Source organism: Jaculus jaculus, chromosome 9 (genome assembly GCF_020740685.1).
Source record: "Jaculus jaculus isolate mJacJac1 chromosome 9, mJacJac1.mat.Y.cur, whole genome shotgun sequence".
Lineage (NCBI taxonomy): Eukaryota > Metazoa > Chordata > Mammalia > Rodentia > Dipodidae > Jaculus > Jaculus jaculus.
Window position 1 is genome coordinate 22,568,935 of NC_059110.1, and position 21,870 is coordinate 22,590,804.

Here is a 21,870-nt window from a genome sequence, read left to right on the forward strand (position 1 = left end):
GAAGCAGTAACCAGTGCAGAGAGCAGTTACAGGTGCTTTTCCCTGAGGTGTCTGTGCATCAAAGAATGCTGGGGAAAATGCTCTGGTCCCTGTTCTCCTTCAGGTATCATGAATGATGATGCTAAATGTGGAAACAGGCCAGTAGGTCTTCTCTCAAGAGTAGATGTGGGTCTGTCAAGGTCGACAAGCAAAGATTGGTGGCAACAAGCCTGAACATACAACCTGTGTTCACCCAGTAAGGACTTAGCTTCTCGTTCCCCAACAAAAGGATTATGTTAAAAATAAGGCAGGAAGAGTGAAATGGGATGTGCGCAGGGCAGGGTGGAGGTGGAAAAGAGGTGAAAATTTCAATTGCCCTAGCTCTGTTCTCTATCTAGCTGGTCACCAGGGCTATTCCTTCACAACAAACTGCTCAGGAAGAACTTAATAATTTAAGAATGGATAATCAGCAGAAGAGCATTAGTATGGAATGTATTTTTTTAATCCCACAATAAAAACACATAATTGCATAATTGTATAAGACTAAAAAGGCAACTGTGCAATACAAAGCAGAAAATGTATGCTAAAATAGAAATAGTTTATGATCAAATAGTTCTCATTAAAGAAAAGAGGTCAAAGAAAACAAAACACAAGGTTAAGAGAAGACACAGCTCTCAAAGAGGGGATAAAAGTGAGTGGAGACAAGTTAAGTTAAATAAAGCATAAAACTGAAAGACATTCTAGAAATGAGAAAAGGTTTTGGGTTTAGATTTCTGTGGAACTGTGATCTAGATACAGAAAAACATATTAACAATAAAAAATTGTCTGCTATGAAACTCTTACTAGCTGAATTTATTACAACAACTGTACTTGTAAATATATTGATGAGTGCATATAGAAGAACAAAACATCATTAGGAGCAAAAAAATAGTAATAATAATCCCAAGAAACAAAAAAAACAAAACAAAACAGGGAAATGTACCAGAACTGTATTAAACACAGAAACTGGGATACCTGAGAGGGAAATGTCAGCATCAGAATCAGAGGGCTGTGTAGAATGTCCACAGCAAGGTAGACCAGAAGGCCCTGGACCCATGCAAGGTGTTATTAGTTACAGGTGAGGCTAGAAAAGGTTCTCTTAATCTGGGTAAATAAATTTCTATCTATTTCTAATTGCCAAGGTCTTTTAAATAAAAAAAAAATTATTAGTTTCAAATGCTGGTTTTCAGCACTGAAGAATTAGTTTTCTTTTTTTAAATCTCTGTATTAGTGAAAACTAGCTGTGGTCATTAAGCAAGGTCTGCAATATCTGAAAATAAATGTTATACCAAGAACTAGTGGGTGTAAGAGTGCTTTTCCTGACTCTCCTTGTCAGGGCTCAGACATTCATCCTCAGTGCTGAGGAAGATCAGCTGCTGGCATCACTGAGGTATAAGCATCAGTGGCAGTTGCCCTTAGCCACTTGGAACTGCTTTGCCCAAGGTTGTGATGCCTCCTTAGGAAGAGTCCAAATCCAGTGAGAAGTCAGTATAAGAATACAGAGACTCGGCACTCATCTCTCAACCTAGGCCTACTCTGAAGGGCCACTGTAGCCATTATTTGGATCTCAATGTCTCTAATGGCTCATGTGTTAAAAGCCTGGTCCATGAGAGCAGTATTCCTAAGTGGGGTCTCTCAGGGAGTGACTGGGTCACACAGGCTCTGAACTTATCAACAGATAAATTAACTTATGGATTCATAACTTAATGAAGTGCTGGGAGGTGGTGGAAACTTGAAGTAAGGGGTCTAGTTGGACTAAACTGGTCATTGAGGTCTATCCCTGAAGGGTGTATTTTATCCCCAGTCCCTTTCACTTTTTTATTCCACTCCCTGGCTGCAAGAAAGTGAGCAGCTTTGCTTCACCACATGCTGCTCACCAGGACGTTCTACCTCACACCAGGCCCAGAAACAAAGGTGCCAAGTGACCATGGACTGACACTTCTAAAACTATCAACCAAAAGAAATCTTCCCTCCTCTAGGCAGATTTTCTGAGCAATTTTGTCACAGTAACAGAAGGATAACACAGCAGCCGAAAAGCCCGTGGTATGCTTCCATTACACCGGTAATGTGGGCCAGCTTCCTACCTCTGCTCAGTGCTGTCGTTCTCTCTTCCTAACAGGTGTATCTCCTAAGAGCTCCCTTCCATACATGAACTCCATCTGCTTTGGGCTGAATGTAGCTTGGGTCTCACTCATATAGGAGGAGGATTTCAAAAGTCATAAGTTAATGGGATTAAAAAGAGTGGAAACTTAATATGTATTTCCTTGGGACTTTGCCAGTTATGGAGACATTCTTCGAAGAGGCTCTTAGACCTGCTGCCTCTTAAAGACCATGAGTCAAAATAAATCTGTATTCCTTATAAAGGAGCCTACCTTGTATCATAGTAATGAAAAAGACTAACATACCATCTCAGAAACCATGCACAGGAAGCACAGTAGAAAACAATGCCATCCAGGTAGAAGTGTAATAAACCAATTTTTTAAAAATTTTCTTGTTTTTATACACACACACACACACACACACACACACAGAGAGAGAGAGAGAGAGAGAGAGAGAGAGAGAGAGAGAGAGAGAGAGTGCATAGTCACACCAGGGCTTCCTGCCACTTGTGCATCTGGCTTTAAGTGGGTACTGGGGAATCAAACCTAGGCAGTCAGGCAAACAAATGCCTTTAACTGCTGAGCCATCTCCTAGAGCCCTAGACTGATATTTTTAAGATAAAATATTTACAATGAATAAGTAACCATAAAGAAATGTGTAAAAAGTGAAACTTCTTTGCAATTTCAGCCTTCAGAGACAGAAGAGTGATATCTTTCAAGATATTTTTCTACGTATGATGGGCTGGAGAGATGGCTTAGTGGTTAAGTGCTTGCCTGTGAAGCCTAAGGACCCCAGTTCGAGGCTCGACTCCCTAGGACCCACATTAGCCAGATGCACAAGGGGGAACACATGTCTGGAATTTGTTTGCAGTGGCTAGAGGCCCTGGTGCACCCATTCTTTCTCCCTCTCTCTGTCTCTTTCTATCTCTGTCGCTCTAAAATAAATAAATAAAAATAACAAAAAAAAAAAGATTTTTGGGAGCTGGAGAGATGGCTTAGCGGTTAAATGCTTGCCTGTGAAGCCTAAGGATCCCGGTTCAAGGCTCAATTCCCCCAGACCCACGTTAGCCAGATGCACAAGGGGGAGCATGCATCTGGAGTTCGTCTTCAGTGGCTGGAGGCCCTGGTGTGCCCATTCTCTCTCTCTCTATCTGCCTCTTTCTCTTTGTCTGTCATTCTCAAATAGATTTTAAAAAAAGATATTTTTCTATGTATGAAAGGTGCATTCCATTTGTTATGTCTAGTCTTCTGCAAGTGGAGATAGGTTTTTGTTGTTTGTTTGTTTGTTTGTTTTTTCAGGGTAGGGACTCACTCTAGCCCAGGCTGACCTAGAATTCACTATGTAGTCTCAAGGTGGTCACAAACTCATGATGATCCACCTACCTCTGCCTCTTGGGTGCTGAGATTAAAGACATGCACCACCACACCTGACTATTTTTTAAGCTTTTTCACTGACAATTTTCATAAACATAAATAATATGTACTAATATATCTCTCAGTACCCTCCCAAATCCCTCCTCCACTGAATCCCTTCTTTTATGATTACTTTTATTATTATGAACTTTATAGTATGAACATACTGCATGTTGGTGAGATAGTCTATTTTTATTAAGTACTTCTAATTTTTATTAAGTGCCATCTAATGGTACACCACAATTTAGTTTGATATGGCTTACTAAAAGAGAGGTATGTGCATCCATTCCAATTTTCCAGTTTCTTTTCTATTTATACTTTTGCATGTGTGTGTTGGGGGTGGAAGCAACAAGGCCTCCTGCTGCTACCAAAGTACACCAGGCACTTGCACAATGGAGAGGCTTGAAAGCTGAGACCTAAACCCGCAGGCTTGGGGAGCAAGCACCTTTACCCACTGAGTCATATCCTCAGCCCCAAACCTGCCGTTTCTCAGAATGCTGCAAGAGATGGTCATATGTCTGAGTACTTCAGTGGAACAAATCATTAAGAGGGAAGCTCCTAGGCTTCTCGAGTCTCCCTTTATAATGGCCCCTTTGCCGTGTCCTGTGTCAAAGGCCTGCTTCCTATGCTCCAGGCCCACTTTGCATTCTGCTTCTATTCGCACTTACTGCAGTAGACTCTTCACTAGGACGACTGGCTTGTTTTCTCTTAACCCCGTCTACGCTGTGTCTTGGCGTCTCAGGTAACTTGCTAACCCTATGAAGATTTTTTTTTTTTTTTTGGTTTTCAAGGTAGGGTCTCACTCTAGCCCAGGCTGACCTGGAATTCACTATGTAGTCTCAAGGTGGCCTTGAACTCACAGTGATCCTCCTACCTCTGCCTCCCGAGTGCTGGGATTAAAGGCATGTGCCACCACGCCCAGCTAAGAATATATTTTTTTTTAACTAAAAGCTTTCAATGTCACAATAAAATCAAAATTCTTGTAAAGTGACCCCAAATTCTCCTTCTAGCCCCTTCCAGCTTCCTGCAGGCAGCTCCTATGGAAGACTGTGGGCAGCTCACTAAAATCATCCTGCTCTTCTAAGTGTCCATTTCCTCTTTACGGTTTATAACTATAGTTTGTGATTCATTGAAAACAAAGCTTCGAGGTTCCATCTCACCCCAGCTGGAAAGGCTGCCATTAAGAAAACAAGTGAGCCGGGTATGGTGGCACATGCCCTTAATCCCAGCACTCGGGAGGCAAGCAGTGGTTGGAGGATTGCTGTGAGTTGGAGGCCACCCTGAGACTCCATAGTGAATTCCAGGTCAGTCTGGGCTAGAGGGAGACCCTACCTCAAAAAAGAAAAAACAGAAAAAGATAACAAGTGCTGGTTGAGGATGTGGAGAAAGAAGAACCCTTGGCCACTGTTGGTGGGAATGCACACTGATGCAGCCAGTATGGAATGAGTATAGTGCTTACCAAAAAACCTGAAAGCAGAACTACTGTATGGCCCAGCTCTACCACTCGTGGGTATATCACAAAGCACTCCAAGTCACTATACTGCAGAGATATATTAATATCTTTGTTCACTGCTGCACTATTTGTAATAGTCAAGAAATGGAAACAGCCTAGATGTCCATCAACAGATGAATAGATTTAAAAAATGTAACATGGGGGTGGAGAGATGGCTTAGAGATGCCTAAGAAGCCTAAGGACCCATGTTCAACTCTCCAGTTCCTACATAAGCCAAATGCACAAAGGTGAGGCAAGCACAAGGCCATACATGCCCACTAGGTGGCACAAGTGTCTGGAGTTTGATTGCAGTGGCTGAGGCCTCGGTGCACCAATTCTCCCTCTTTCTCTGTCTCTCTCTCCAAAATACAAAGAAATTTAAAAACATATGATATGGTCAGGCTTCATCCCACCCTCTCCAGGGACCTTCTTTCCAGACAGTGCCCCACACTCCTGTTGAGGGTTATTCTTTTAGTTGACTATCCTGGAGGGATGTTTTTATGGTACCAACTCATTTTGGATTTAGTTTTGTGTGTGTCTCCCCCACCCTTCCATTCCTGCCCCCGCAAACCCTTCCATCTCCATTATCTGTCCCTTGAATTGCCTGTGAGATATGTTCCAGATAAGGAGCCACAGATGAAGCAGAACATGTGGCGTTTGTCTTTCTGTGCTTGTGTGAGTACACTCAATGTGATCTGTTCCAAGTCTGTCTGTTTTCTACAGATTTCATTGTATCATTCTCCTTACTGCTGAGTGGATTTCCTTTGTGTCTGTGTGTGTGTGTGTGTGTGTGTGTGTGTGTGTGTATGTATGTATGTGTGTGTGTATATATATATATATATATATATATATATATATATATATATATATATATATATACACACACACACATACATATACGCTACAACTTCATGATCCGCTTGTCAAAAGGTGAGCATCTGGGTTGATTCCAGTTCTTAGCTATTGTGAATTGAGCAGCTATTACTATGGTTGAGAAAATTTGCAGTGAAGAGTAAAGCCTTTAGGGTGGATGCCCAGTAGGGGAAAACCTGGGTCAGTTTGTAGTTCTATTTTCATCTTTTCAGGAGTGTCCACATTGATTTCCACATTGGTAATACAAGCTTGCACTCCCACCAGCAGTGCGAGTGGGGGTTCCTCTTTCTCCTCATCCTCGCCAACATATATTGTCATTTGATTTTTAATGACTGCCATCCTGACTGAAGTAAGATGGAATCACACAGTTGTTTAGTTTGAATATCCCTGGTGGTTAAGGTTGTTGAACCTTTTCTTAAGTTAGTATTAGCCATTTCTATTTCTTCCTTAGAGAATTCCCTATTCACTTCTGTGCCCCAGTTTTTGAGTGAATGGTTTGATTTTGTGTGTGCATGTGCCTTAGTTTTTTGAGTTCTTTGTAGATTCTAGACACTAGGTCTCTGATAGTGGTGTTGCTGGTGAAGATTTTCTCCCATTTTGTGGGTAGTCTGTTGGCTCTGCTTATAGTATTTGTGGTGGTTTGACTCAGGTGTCCCCCATAAGCTTAGGTGTTCTGGATGCTAGGTTCCCAGCTGACTGAGATTTGGGAATTAACAACTCTTGGAGGGAGTGGGTATATGGGAGTTACAGCCAGTCTTCCCTTGCCAGTGTTTGGCACACTCTCCTGATGCTATTGTCCACCTTATGTTGGCCAGGGGTGATGTCCACCTTCTGCTCATGCCATTGTTTTATCTGCCATCATGGAGCTTCACCCTCGAACCTGTAAGCCAAAAAAAACCCCTCTTTTTTCCCACAAGCTGCTCTTGGTTGGGTGATTTATACCAGCAATGCAAACCTGACTGCAACAGTATATTTATCTGTACAAAAGGAGCTGGAGAGATTGTTTAGTGATTAAGACACTTGCTGGCAAAGCCATAGGACTCAGGGTTGATTCCCCAGTAACCATGTCAATTGCACAAGGTAGTGCATGTATCTGGAGTTTATTTTCAGTGGCTGGAGGGCTTCTCTTTATCTCCCCCCCCCCAAACTGCCTCTCTCTCCCTCTCAAGTTAACAATTTTTTTTAAGAAAAAAGCTTTTTAGCTTCATGATATCCCACTGTTTAAGTGATTGTTTAGTTTCCTGGGCTACTAGGGTATATTGTTCAGGATGACTTTTCCCAGTCCTATGTTGTAGAGCATTCTCCCTATTTTTCTTCCAGTCATTTAAGAAGTTCAGGTCTTATATTGAAGTCTTTAATCAATGTGGAGTTGATTTTTGTGCATGGTGAGAAGAGTGGATCTAGTTTCATTCTTCTACATGTGCTTATCCAATTTGACCAGCCATGCCACTGTATGTTACGTGCCAACAGTGTATGGTATCTTTAGCAGTAGGGTCTTACCACTGACCTATGGTGGGTCATCAAGTGCTCTGACAGAAATCTCTCTTCTTTGGGGAAACATTGTAGGTCTCTCTTATCAAAAGCTCATTGTGGATGATAGCCACCTGCTGGTACTGGGAGTTACAGGTCAGCACCCAAGAAGAGAAGGAAGAAAGAGATAAGTGATATAAAACAGATAGAGAGATAAGAAAGAAGAGGGAGAGAGAGAGAAGCAGAAACAGGAGGAGATAAAGGTCAGTTTTCGTCTTATGCTCTCCAGGGCCTTGTGAATCAGGTGTTCCCTCTAAAGGTCTGGTGAAGGTTCAACAATTTGGTCTGTCTTTTACGATATAGAGTTTTATGGTACCATTGCTGTTTGGGTCCAGTCTTGTATCCCCCCACCGCCTCCCTTACCCTCCCTCCCCTCCCCACCCTCCCTACTGTCTGGTCCTCGAGATGTTTGTTTGCTAGATATGTAGGCAACTTGGGTAGATTCAGGTTAGGAGCTGTAGATTAGTGAGACTATGTGATTACCTTTCTGTGATTGGGTGAGTTCACCGAGAATGATCTGTTCCAGGTTTGACCATTTTTCTTCAAATTTCATCGTGTCATTTTTCCTTACTGCTGTGTAGAATTCCATCATGTAGATATACCACATCTTAGTTATCCATTCATCTAATGGTGGACATCTGGGTTGATTCCAGGTCTTAGCTATTACGAGTTGAGCAGCTATAAACATTCGCCTTTAGAATTTTATGCTAGTCTTTTGAGTCACTTATGTATAGGATCATGTCTTCTGTAAATAGGGCAAGTTTGACTTCTTCTTATGCAACTTATATCTCTTTGACATTTTCCTCCTATCTTATTACTTGGACTACGACTTCTAACACTATGTTGAGGAGCAGGGGTGACAGTGACCACCCTGTCTTGTTCCCAATCTTAATGGAACTCCTTGAGTCTTTCCCCAGTAAGTATGACTTGGGCTTTAGGTGCTTTGTATATGCCCTCTATTATGTTGAGATTTAAACCCTCCATGCCTAGTCTCCCCAGCATTTTTTTGTTGAGGTAGGGTCTTGCTATAGCTCAGGCTGACCTGAAATTCACTATTTAGTCTCAGGATGGCCTTGAACTCACAGCGATCCTCCTACCTCTCTCTGTCTCCCAAGTGCTGGGATTAAAGGTGTGCGCCACCACGTCCAGCTCTCCAGCATTTTTCAAGTGGATGTTGTTTTTATAAAATATTTTATTTATTTATTTATGAGAGAGAGAGGAAGATATATAGAGCTAGATAGAGAATGGAAAGGCCAAGGAGGACTTCCAGTTACTGCAAATAAACTCCAATGCTTGCACCACCTTGTGCATCTAACTTACATAGGTACTGGGGAATTGAATCTAGGTCCCTGGGCTTTGCAGGCAAATGCCTTAAGTACTAAACCATCTCCCCAGCACCTCTCCAATGTTTTATCATGAAGTGATGCTGTATTTTGTCGAAGGCGTTCTGTATATCTATTTAAATGATTATGTGGTTCTTCTACTTATATATGTGTTGTGGTGCATTAATACATTTCCATATGTTGAACCATCCCTGGGATGAAGCCTGGTTGATTGTGGTGGATAATGTTTTTGATGTGTTGCTGAATTTGGTTTGCAAGGATTTCGTTCAAGATTTTTGCATCTAAGTTCATCTTAGATATAAGTCTATAGTTTCTTGTTTTATTTCTGTCTGGTTTTGGTATTAGGGTTGTGCTAGCATCATAGAAGGAGCTGGGGAGCACTCCCTGTTCTCTGATTATGTGAAACATCTTGAAGAAAAAAGTGGTTTCAGTTCTTCAATGAAAGTTTGATAGAATTCAGCCGAGAATCCACCAGGTCCTGGACATTTCTTTATGGGGAGGTTTTTTATTACATTTTAAACCTTGATGTATGTAATAGGTTTGCTTAAGAGATTTATTTGTTCTGGATTTAGTTTTGGTAGGTGGTATGTGGCTTGTAACTACCAGTACCAGAAACCGGTTACAACCTACATTAAGCTATTGATTGAAGAGACCCCCAAACAAGTCGGGCTTCTGCAAAGCACTTGATTACCCACTTGAGGCAAAAGGTAAGAGCCTATTTCTGAAAACACCACATGCTGCCAACACAGACCACTGGGAGATCTGGCTGGAATCTGGAAGGAAGCCAGTTCCCAAGTGGTTAGTTTATATAGTGTTGGAAAGTGCTACATGTGCTGCTGGAGGAAAATGGGCCAACAATATTGTAAGAAAGTAGGGAACACTGCTATAAAAAGCAACCACATTGACAAGACATACATACCTGTGCAATGGAGCGTCCAGCCTAAGTGGGTAACAGATGGCTTTCTGATTGGCTAAGATATCTGCTCACTAGAAAAGAACCTATAGCTGCAGCCAGGAGCTGAGTAAGAATCTCATGAAGCCCAAGATTATGGACTCCCATGAAGAACTCCTGCTAATTTTTGGACAAAAGAGAGGTTACATGCATCAAAATCTTTCTAAATTAACAATGCTTATCTCCTTTAACTTAGGATGACCTCAGTCTCCATTAAAGAATCTGCTTTTTTTCTTTTTCAGAAGGCACTGAAAACTGAGGACAACCAAAATCTATCAACAGAACAAGAAAAGATACCTGATTTCCTGGCAAGAGATGAACCACCCCTCACACATCAATTGGGGCCCAGCTGAAACCACAGAGGAATTGGCGAGATGAGCAAGAGTGTGTTTCCACAGCGAGCCTGACAACCTGCACCAGGGTGATGGAGACGGACATGGAAGACACTCAAAACACACCCCAGCAGAAATCAAGAAGCTGTTGAGAGATCAACACTAAAGTAGACTTAAAACACGCCCACCATGGCTCAAAATCTTGCAGAAGAGGGGGCAGAAAGACTGTAAGAGCCACAGAGGGGGAGGGAATATCCAGAAGCATTGCAGCCCCTTCAGCCCCCCCGCCCCCGCCATTGACTGACTGCTGCTCTCAATTCATAACCCCATGGTGAATACCAGCAATCCCACTGAGGCAGGTCTTCAGTAGAATGGGGACAAAGAGGAGGGAATTGATGGTACCAACACATGATGTGCCCATATAATGTTCCCACTTAATAAAAAAAATAAACTATAGTATTATTAGCTAAATGACAGAGCATACATGAAGGTTACCAGTTTTACATGCACTCATTGGAGGAGGTAAGACAGAGGCATACTGAACAATGAAATTTCATCTCAGTACCCATTTGTGTACCATGATCCAGGCATAAAGAAAGTCATTACCGCAAGGAAATTCCCCACGTCACCCTTTGTAGTCTACTTCCATGCAATCCTAGGCCCCGGCCATCACTGACTGGCTCTCCATCAGTACATGGTTTTCCCTTTGAGAACGCTGTGTAAAACTGATCTTTCCTGGTGCCTGAGCGAATCTGGCTTCCTTGTGTGCAGTCTGTGTAACACAAGGGCGAAACTTCATAAACAAGATAGTCTCTGGGAATCATTACAACCTTGAGGTAGATATGTCAAGCAACAGCCACTATTATATTTATGGCTTTACAGCTGAAGAAACTTAGCCTCAGAGAATGTAAATTACTTTCCTAATGTCAAAGTTATTAAGTGGCCATGCCAGAAAGTGAGGCTAGATGGTAGGGCCTAAAGTCAATGCTTTTAACCTCTTTAAACACATTTTTTTTTTTTTGTATACAGTGGGTACTAGATGACTTCAAATGGATTAATAATTGGACAAATGCCAAAAATAAACGTCTAAAACTTTTAGAGCGAATTCTGAGTCCCCTATAAAAGCTTACATTTACTAGGAACACCAAAGTTTCAGATGAAGGCTGGAAAGATGGATTTGTGGTTAAGGTGCTTGCCTGCAAAGCTTAAGGACCAAAATTTGATTCTCCAGTACCCCTGTAAGCCACACTCACAAGATGATACATGTATCTGGAGTTTGTTTGCAGTGATTGGAGGTCCTGGTGTACCCATTCTCTCTGTCTAATTGCCCCTCTCCCTTTCTCTCTCTCAAATAAATAAATAAATAAATATTTTTTTTAAAAAAACATTAAAAAATGGAAAGAAAGTTTCAGGTGAGCAAACAGCTAATTATTCTATAAAAGTCCCAAAAGATAACAAAAAAATGGTTTTCTGGATCAAACATAATCCATGAGGCTATAGGAGACTATTCATGTCTCTATTAGCAACAGTATATTAATGGAATTTCAAGCACCTTAGTAAGGACTATTTGACCATTTAACCAGTCACCTTCTCATTGCTGGGTCAAACACCTCATCAAATCAGTTTAAAGGAAGAAGGGATTGTTTCATCTTATAATTTAAGGATACAGAATACCATGTCAGGTAAGGTATGATGGCAGGAGCTTAAAATCGCTAGTGACATTTGATACACAGTGAGAAAGCAGAGAGCAACAAATACATGCTTAGCCATTTTTCTCTTTTTTTTTTAATTATTTATTTATTTGAGAGCGACAGACACAGAGAGAAAGACAGATAGAGGGAGAGAGAGGGAATGGGCGCGCCAGGGCTTCCAGCCTCTGCAAACGAACTCCAGATGTGTGCGCCCCCCTTATGCATCTGGCTAACGTGGGACCTGGGGAACCGAGCCTCGAACCGGGGTCCTTAGGCTTCACAGGCAAGCGCTTAACCACTAAGCCATCTCTCCAGCCCCATTTTTCTCTTTTTTAAACAGTCCAAGTCCTGGGTCAATGAAATGGTGCTGCCTACAGTTAAGGTGGTCTCCCCATGTTAATTAACGTAATCAAGACAGTCCTTCACAGACATGGTCAGAGGCTAACCTAATCTTGATAATGCCTTAAAGGTGATTCTTGGTCCTGTCAAGTTAGCAATCAAGATAAACTATAACAACCATACATATCTTCCTTCTAGAATATTCATATCCATACAATTGAAAAACCATATGTCTTAAGACTACTTGCTGGTTCTGTTACCTGAGTTCTGTCTTGCATCTTGGACCCATGCTTCCTTTTTTACTCAAATTTGTAAGTCTTGCCCTGGAATGTGTGGATGTGTCCTGCTATGGTTATGAGTCTGGCTTGTCCCCAACAAACCTCATGTGAGGCTCAATGTCTTACGTCATACCTGTGAGAGGTGCTGGAGTCACTAAGAGGAATTAAAGTTTTTCCTCATAGAATTAAGGTCTCATGGATTCCTGTGCTGGCTAACTTCAATTTTACTAGATGTATACATAATCACAGGGGACAAATGCATGATGGGCAAGTTTGTGGTGAAGATTATTTTCAGACAGGTATAAGTGAGGTGGGAAGGGCCACCCTCTTGAATGTAGTGCCAACCCATGGTCTTGGACTTAATAAAAAGTGAGGAAGTGAGATGAACACCAGTATTCCCCCCCCCCCACTATCCCTCTTTCAAAGACATAAGAGGAAGTTGGCACCTTCCCCTGGTCTTTTCCACACTTGCTCTTTCACATTTCCTTTCTCTTTCCACTCGTCTGTAACTAATTGAACCACCTTGTGCTCCTCATCAGAAGCCGAGTGAATGCCAGTCCCTTGCCATCCTCCTAGATGTCCATGCCATGGGAAGTAGTTAGTAAAAGGAACCATTTCTTTACTAAGCACCCAGCCTCAGTACGTTGTTCTGTTACCACAAAGTAGGCTAAGGTCGGTCCCTCGGACCAGTGGCTCTCTGGACTTGTGGATGGAGTCCCCCGAGGTTGTTAAACTGCCAGCAACTGTCTGTACAGGGTGAAACTTCACAGAACAAGTTACAGTTCTCTAATTCCATCACATTCCAGTCTTGGGCATCTCTGCCTATTGGGCTCACCACTGACTCGAACATGAGAATGGTGGTTTTTGTGTTTTCTTTCTTGCCATCATAACCCAGATTTTGTGGGGTTAGTGAAGAGTGATACTTGAATACTTGCATTTGACCTAGGATCCACCCTGCTGGAGGTGGGCCCTGAGGATATATGCTATTGTCAGAAAGTAGACTGTAGACTGGAGAGATGGCTTAGCCATTAAGGTGCTTGCCTGCAAAGCCAAAGGATCCCGGTTCAATTCTCTAGGACCCACGTAAGCTAGATGCATAAGGGGGCATATGCCTCTGGAATTTGTTTGCAGTGGCTGGAGGCCTTGGTGCACCCTCTCTCTCCCTCTCAAGTAAATACATAAATAAAATATTTTTTTTAAAGAAAGAGGACTGTAGAGAAAATGAGGTTCTGAGGGAAGAAACTCAAGATGCATTCTACTTTTTGGTCATCTACTAAGCTCCAGAGACGGGTGAAGAACTACATCTAAAATCATCACAAGCACAAATCAGGAGGTGTGACTGAGATGGAAGCTACAAAGATTATAAGCTCACTATACAAACAGAAGGAAAAGGGTGGTCAACTTTAGAAAGGACAATTACCATGTGGCCACATTCACAAACACAATTGAAGTGGTTAATTTTCTTCTACTACACAATGGTTTAGGTCACCCTAGGATGTCCAGCACAATTATTTTCTGATAAAGACCTAACGGTAAGATAGTATCTATTATTGAAATATTGATACAAAGGAGTGTGACAGGAGACAGACATGAACCTATTCTCAGTGTTGGCCAGGCAGTGAGGTCCATCTGGCTGTGTCAGGGAGCACATATCCTCTGGCCCTGGCTTGTTTGAACCAGAGGTTTATTATAGTTACATACCTTTTGCTGGAACAAAGCATCGGACCAAAAGAAGCTGATAGGAGGAAAGGTTTTACTTTGGCTTACAGTCTCTAGGGGAAGCTTCGTGATAGCAAGAACAAGCGCATGAGCAGAGAGGGTAGACACCATCTCTGCCACAGCAGGTGGAAACCAGAAGCAGGAAAGTGAGCCAAACGTTGGCAAGGGGGAGAGAGCTGGCTACAACACCCCAAAGCCCACCCACCACAGCAAATCTCCTCCAACAAGACTTCAACCCCAAAAATGCCATCAGGTGGGGAACCAAGCATTCGGAACACATGAGTTTATGGAGGACATCTGATTTAAGCCACCATATTCTGCCCTTGGCCCACATACTCACAACCATCCATGGTGTAAACGCAATGCATTCATTCCAAATTTAAAAGTGCCCATAGTTTTTATCAATCTCAACACTGTTCAAACACCTCCATAGCCCCAGGTCTCTTAACTGTGAGCCTGTAAAACAGAAACACATAGCTGGGCGTGGTGGCGCATGCCTTTAATCCCAGCACTCGGGAGGCAGAGGTAGGAGGATCGCTGTGAGTTCGAGGACACCCTGAGACAACACAGTGAATTCCAGGTCAGCCAGGGCTAGACTGAGACCCTACCTCAGAAAACAAAATTAGAAAAAAAAAAAAAAACCCACATAATGGCACAGAGTAAACATTCACGCTGCAAAAAGATGACATTGGGCATAGTGAGAAAATATTGAACCAAAAAAAGGTCTAAAACAAACAGGGCAAACATCAAATGCTAGACCTCCAAGTTCAACTGTTGTATCCAATGAAAAAGTCTCAGGGGTTCCAATTCTGCCCTCCAGCTGCGCTGCTTACAGCCTTGGGAGCAACCCATCCCAAACCAGAATCTCCCTTCAACAGCCATTCCATAGTCCTAGCATCTCCAAAACATCCTGAGGTCTCCACTACAACCCACAGTTCATTCTTGTGGTTTCATCAGGGCTCCACACAGGAACTCCAACAACCCTGCTTCACATCACATTTTTGTCCATTTCCAAAACTGAATTGCATGGAAAATTCAATGGCCTCCCTGCATACTCCCATACTACTTGGTAGGCCACCAAATTATTTGTTAGTCCAGAGAGAAGGAGCCAACGTTGAAGAGCAGGAAAACTCAGAATTCTGGCCCCTACTTTCTTTTTCTTTTATTTTGTTTTTGGAGGTAGGGTTTTACTCTAGTCCAGGCTGACCTGGAATTCACTATGTAGTCTTAGGGTAGCCTTGAACTCATGGTGACCCTCCTACCTCACATCCTAAGTGCTGGGATTAAAGGTGTTGCCACCACACCCAGCTATGACCCCTACTTTCTAAAGAGCATTCTTCCTGTTGTCTGAATGCAGAACAGCTACCCCAATTTCAGGGGCGGTGATCTCTCAAACAATTGCTGTTGAGCAGGCGTTGTCTCTAGCTTGAAACTCATTTTCTTCTGCATCATATCCTTCTGCTCACACCAGTACATTTCCTTTATATTCAACCATGCTCAAGTTTTCATAACATAGGCAGAATGCAGCAAGCCTTTTACATAAACTGCTTCTAGCTCAGTCCAGACCAGGGTTTTTCTTCACCTTATAAACCAAACCTACACAGCCCACAGCTCTTTCTGCATTTAGGTCTCTCAAACTCTCTGGCCAGAATGGTCCATCAAATTCTGCTTAAAGCCCTACAATGTATTTCTTAGGCAAAGGATTCAAATCCTTCCACATTCCTCCAATACAGTTCCAAAAGGCCAAAAGCCACTTAGTCAGGGGTCTAGCAACTAGGACCCCATTCCACTGGTACCAATTTTCTGTTGTAGTTATCTTCTTGTTGCTGGGACAAAGCACCTGACCAAAAGCAGCTGATGAGACGTAAATTTTTATTTTGGCTTACAGTCTTGAGGGGAAGCATCATGATGCCAGGGGAAGCATCATGATGCCAGGGGAAGCATCATGATGCCAGGGGAAGCATCATGATGCCAGGAGAAGCATGGCACAAGCATCGGCTAAACGTCACCTCTGCCACAGAAGGTGACAAACAGCAGTGTAAGCCAAACTCTGGCAAAAGGGAGCTAGCTATAACACCCAAAGCCTGCCCCCAACAACACCCCCACACACAAGGGCCCCCTCCCAAAGTGCCATCAGCTAGAATCCAGAGCACATGAATTTATGGTGGAAATATGATCTAACAACCCACAGGGTCAGCTGGTCCAGACTGTGGCTAGATTCTCAGGGACTACCACACCTACATTCCATTGCTGTACATTGTTTGGGAAGCTCTTCCCTGAAGAATATTTTACATAAATGCATCAGAAGGCATGTACAAAATGTTCAGAACAGTGTTGCCTATACAGCAAAAAGTTAGAAACAAGCTTAATAGCTATCAATAGTAGATTAATTAAATAAGTAGATTTCTCTGGTAAAAATTTGACACAGGTAAGTTGTATTTTTTCTTTCTTTTTTTGAGAAATCAGTGAGAGTATTCTGGTTTTATAAGTCCACTACTGACTTTTATTATAAAACCATACATATATATGTGTGTGTGTGTGTGTGTGTGTACATATCTCCACTATACCTGAAACTTACAGGTGGTATAAGCTGGAAAATGCTGGTGAGGAAGTTGTAGTATAGAATGTTTAGGTTTATTGCTAATTTAGGTTGTAAGCTAAGGTTCTTTTTCTTTAATGCCATTTACTAATATTAAATATTTCTCCCTAAATTCAATTATGTTATTGCTCTCATGAACCATAAGAATTGCTAATATAACTTTGGATGACATTACCATATCCTTGGAATTTCAAGAACTTGAATTCTCTGGCCTTTTATTTTATTTATTTATTTGGGGAGAGAGAGGGAGAGAGAGAGAACACCAGAATCTCTTGCAGATGCAAATGAATTCTACATGCATGCATCACTTTATGCATTAGGCTTCATGAGTGCTAGTTAATAGAACCCTGTCCTTCAGGCTTTGCAAGCGAGCAGCTTTAACCACTGAGCCATTTCTCCAGCCCTCTCTGGTCTTTTAAATGTGTATTGGCAACAGAGGCAATGTCCCTCCGCAACAACAGATACTGTCATCTACCATGTCATTCTCTGTGGCAAGAGGCTACCTTTTCAGGAAATGGAAGAGACATTCTGTCCATGTGCCAAATACTACCCCCCCCACATCTCTCCTAGTGAGTTAGGTATTACTGAGCTCACTCCTCATGTTAGAAGGCCAAGATATTGGCAGCTTATTAAACTTTCAGTAGGAAGACCTGAATCCAGAACCCATGTCTGTCTGTCTCTAATGTCTGTGCTCCTTGCAAGACACGTGTGTGCCTTATGCCTCACAGAGTCGAGTTCACTCCCATCACACGGTCACTTTAGCATTAAGGATCTAATAACTCACCTTTTCATGAGCTCAAAGTTAGATCCGTTTTAAAATAAATTCCACACCAAAATAAATAAAGCAAACTTTCTGTCAAGTAACAGTTAAAAAAAAACAAGCAGATATCCATAAAGCTCACACAAAGACTTTTTGTTTATGTTTGAGAACCAGTGCCAATCAATTAACATGGATGTCAGCTTATTTTCTAAAACAATTATGTAGACCTTTTGCCCATCATGAAATCACTGAATAATCAAACTCCTGCTGTCTCTGTGCTGCTCTCCAATTTTGTAAAGGGAAACTATTACCTAGTTATAACTAAATTTACATTAATATGAAGATCCAAAGGGGATCTTTAAGTACATAGAAGAGACATCTATCTAACCACAACTTAAATTTAAAGTTATTATCTGAGAATAAAATTAAGCAGAATCCAATTTATATAACCTAATAAAATTTAATGGATTCATTAGTTTATCCTTTTCTGGAGGATCCACCATTAGATAAGCATGTGTCAATGGTGGGCCACAGTCAGTGACGCGGGAATAGCATCAGCATGACAGAATATTGTTCAAACCCTGGAGGTAAAGCCTAGTCAAGTGAAGCATAGCATTCCCAGGAAAGACAGGGTGACAGGAGAAAAGTGACCTTTAAAAAGTAGTACACATGGGCTTCTAGGTATTAAAGAGTAAGAAGGCACATCTAGCTTTGCAGAGAAGACAGAGTTACCTGGCCACTCAAGACAGCATTCTGGACTATCTAGCAAGTCAGTCCGTACAGGACAAAATGATGTATCCATTTTAGTAATCTGATGGTGTGTTAGTGATATCATCCACTTAACCACTGCTGGCCCGAGTTTCAAGTTCACCCAGAAATCTTTGGCTCTCTCTTACCCTCATCAAAGTTACTGTGCCTGTAGGGACAGCTTGGACATTCTAGTGCCTGAATATTATTTTTTTCTCACCATAAGTTACAAATCTTCCTGATTCAATTTTAGCATACTATCAGTGGTTAGTGTGAGTTTATTTGCTAAGAGATTATAAAAGATTATTAAAAGAGATGGATAAAACCAAAGGTATAAGGGCTGTTCCTATAACACAGGACATTTGAGTATGTACTGAGGATGCCAGGACAACCACAAATGGCCTTCTTCACTGCTCTTGAGTGGTTGTTGTAACAAGAGAGAAGGAAGACTGTGGTTTCATGTGGTTTTTATCTTAGATTATGTTCATAAATAATTAGAAAGGCATGTCGCATACAACAGTGTACTACAGCAAGCTGTGCACAAAATTTCCAACAAGGAAAGAAGTTTTGTGCATTAGCATATGTGTTTTCATTATTGTTATAAATACCACATCAATGTTCCTTCTTTTTTCTATGAACAAAATGCTCTTTAATATAAAGTACGAACATGTCTATACAGGGGCACATTTGCAAACATGATAATTTTCCAATCCTAAGTACTTGTATAAGAGCAATTTTTATAGGGTTTTCTTACTAAAGTGATAAATGCTTGCCATGGAAATTGGTGTTGACTTTTGTTTTCGCCTTACAAGGGTTTGGTGATGATCACTAATGTGTAAATAAAGTGGCAAGAACCAGCAATAAAAAAAAAAAAAAGGCTACAAGATGCCTCTGTGTTCCCTGAGCGTCCACAATGTATCTCCCTGACAGAATTTCTTTGTTTCCTTCCCTGACATTCGGTGTTCTTGAATTCCTTGTCATCTACTTGGGTCTCCACTCAAATTGCTCACCCATGATGGATATTTGTCTACTTGGAGGAAAAAAGATCCTTCTCACCAGTGAGGAGACAGGAGAAGACACTCAACTAATATTTGAGGATAGACAGTATAGGGAGTGGTCATGATTTGAGAAGCATCTACTTTCATGCTGATCTGTGAAGAGTCAAGGAACCCAAAGAAAACCAATTCATGCCAGCGAGTTTTCCCCCCTCTCTCTTCCCTTGCTTCCTTGTTTACCTAAGGCTCCCGAGCATAGACACAGAGAATAAAATGTCACTGACCTGCTCCAATATGGTAGGTAAGGACTTTCTCTAGACAGGACAGAAGCAGAGCCAGAAAGGGCTATTGGTTGGGTCGATGGCAACAGTTTTCCCTCCCCGCAAGGTTGAAAATCTCTTCTCAGATGCACAATTTATAAGGACAAATAATTTTCCATTGCCTAATGCCTTTTGGTTTTTAAGTGTAGGAAGGAAAACCAACTGGTAATATTCAACATAGACATTGGCACTTGGCAGTCAACATAGGTTAGGTGCATGTGTACAGATGTCTACTAAAAGCTTCTCCCCATCTCCCTGATTTTCTTCATTATGGAGGAATAAAAAAGGATAAGAAAATTTCTGTCTCTCTTACATCAGGACATAGAAGGTATTCACCGAAGTAGACAACTTTACTTACAGGAGACCTTTGTTAAATAACACTGTGGCCCAGGTTGCTGGAGTATTTCATTTGATTAACTGATATAACATATCACTGAGAGTTTTTGTTGAAAATAGTCAGAGATATATATCACAATTTTTTTTAAAAAAGTAGATTTGATTGCAAACCCACTTTTCCTTTTACTGTACAAGTATTTTCACTTCAGGCTACATCTTTTCACATATACACATATACCATATATAACAAAGGAATCATCCTCAAGTATACCACCATGCTGATGTGCTTTTACATCGCAAACTTACTCATGATAAAGCAGAACACAATGGTTTCTGGGAATTCTAGGTAAAATATTTTACTGAAAGGCTGGAGAGATGGTTTGGCAGTTAAGGCACTTGCCTGTAAAGCTTATGGACCTAAGATTAATTCTCCAAGTCCCACATAAGCCAGATGTATAAAGTGGTGTGTGCCACTGGAGTTCATTTGCAGTGGCTAGAGGCCCTGGCATGCCCACTCTAACTCTCTCTCTCCCTCTCTCTCTCTTTCTCATTTCCCTCTCTTTGTCTCTAATAAATAAATAAAAACAAAAACATTTTACTGACTAGGCATTACTAATTTGTTAGGATACTTTTCTGCCCAGGTGGAATATACTACATAATTTAATTTATTGCCAAAAATTCTCTTGCAATTTTGCAGCTACAAACTATGTCTTGGAAGCCCACAGATGCATTGCACATAATATTGGATACACTTAGCAACTATTTTTTAATGTAACCAATTCTAACTGATACAAATTTAATTTAACCTATTAAAACAAGCAAGTTTAGTTAATGTGTGGATTAGATTTATGCAATTATGGAAATGAGAAGAGAAAATAGGAAAGAGTTCCCTTTCTTATCAAAACATATACCTTGTAAATTATCCTATCAAGCTGTATAAAACCATGGGCTTTATAGTATAAAAAATTATCAAGAGGAAATAACAAATCATACACATGAGGTTAATCTTTTTTTAAACACCCTAAAGAAGACAAGTAAAACAAAAATTTTTTTATTACCGGTTTCTGCACAATTCCCTTTCCATATTCTGATATAGCCCCCCAAATTATAAATTTTGGTCAGTTCAGTCTTTTATGTACATAGTTGAAAATGTCTAGGAGGCAAATGATGACAAGCAAAGATAGTTTGTTAGAAAGTTTAGAGGTTTTATTAAAATATTTTATTTTTATAATATATATAGAGAGAGGGGGGGGGAGAGAGAGAGAGAGCGAGGAGAGGGAGGGACAGAATGGGCATGCCAGGGCCTCCAGCTACTGCAAAACAACTCCAGATTTATACACTACCTTGTGCATCTGGCTTATGTGGGTCCTGGGAAATTGAACCTGGGTCCTTTGGCTTTGCAGGCAAGAGCCTTAACTGCTAAGCCATCTCCCAGCACAAGTTTAGACTAGTTTCTAAGAGCATGTCCCCTACAAGGTGAAATGTTAGGTTCAGCTCTTCCTCAACCACTACTCACCTGACTTTAGATAGGCATGTCGGTTCATCCTGTGTGTGAAATAAGGTAAGGATGATGGAAAGTTTCTATGGAACCCTATGAGGATTAAGCGACTCATGATAGCAAAGCCCTCAGCACGGTGTCTAGCTCTCAGCAAACATATAGAAATTAGGAGTCAGCTCTGATTACCAGGTTTTTCAGTTTCTGGGGTCGTTTGTAGATTTTGCCACTGTGGGAAGGGAGGTGGTGAGAACCCCAGGAGGTACAGGTGGAACTAAAAACCAGAGCTAGAAACAGAGACTCCTGGGTATGGAATGTCTTCTCTGAGGAACTAAAGGAAGGAGGGGGTGCTACAGTAAGCTCTTCCAGAATTTTCGATAGAAACATTACTATAGCTATACATCTGGTGAGGGCTTTCATTTGTTGACTCAATGACAATTTTTCTAATGTCATAGTAATTCCCTGGACACTTGCACATTCATCTTATCCTCTGGGCATGACTTCATTGAAACTTCTGTCTGGTCACCTGTACTTGTGTG

General features: G+C 41.4%; 1 protein-coding gene across 2 annotated transcripts in view; it reads right to left on the reverse strand.

Annotated features, from left to right (window-relative positions):
• Positions 1-21,870, reverse strand: part of Aig1 (androgen induced 1) — a 271,089-nt gene that overhangs the window by 181,855 nt on the left and 67,364 nt on the right. The window lies entirely within an intron of this gene.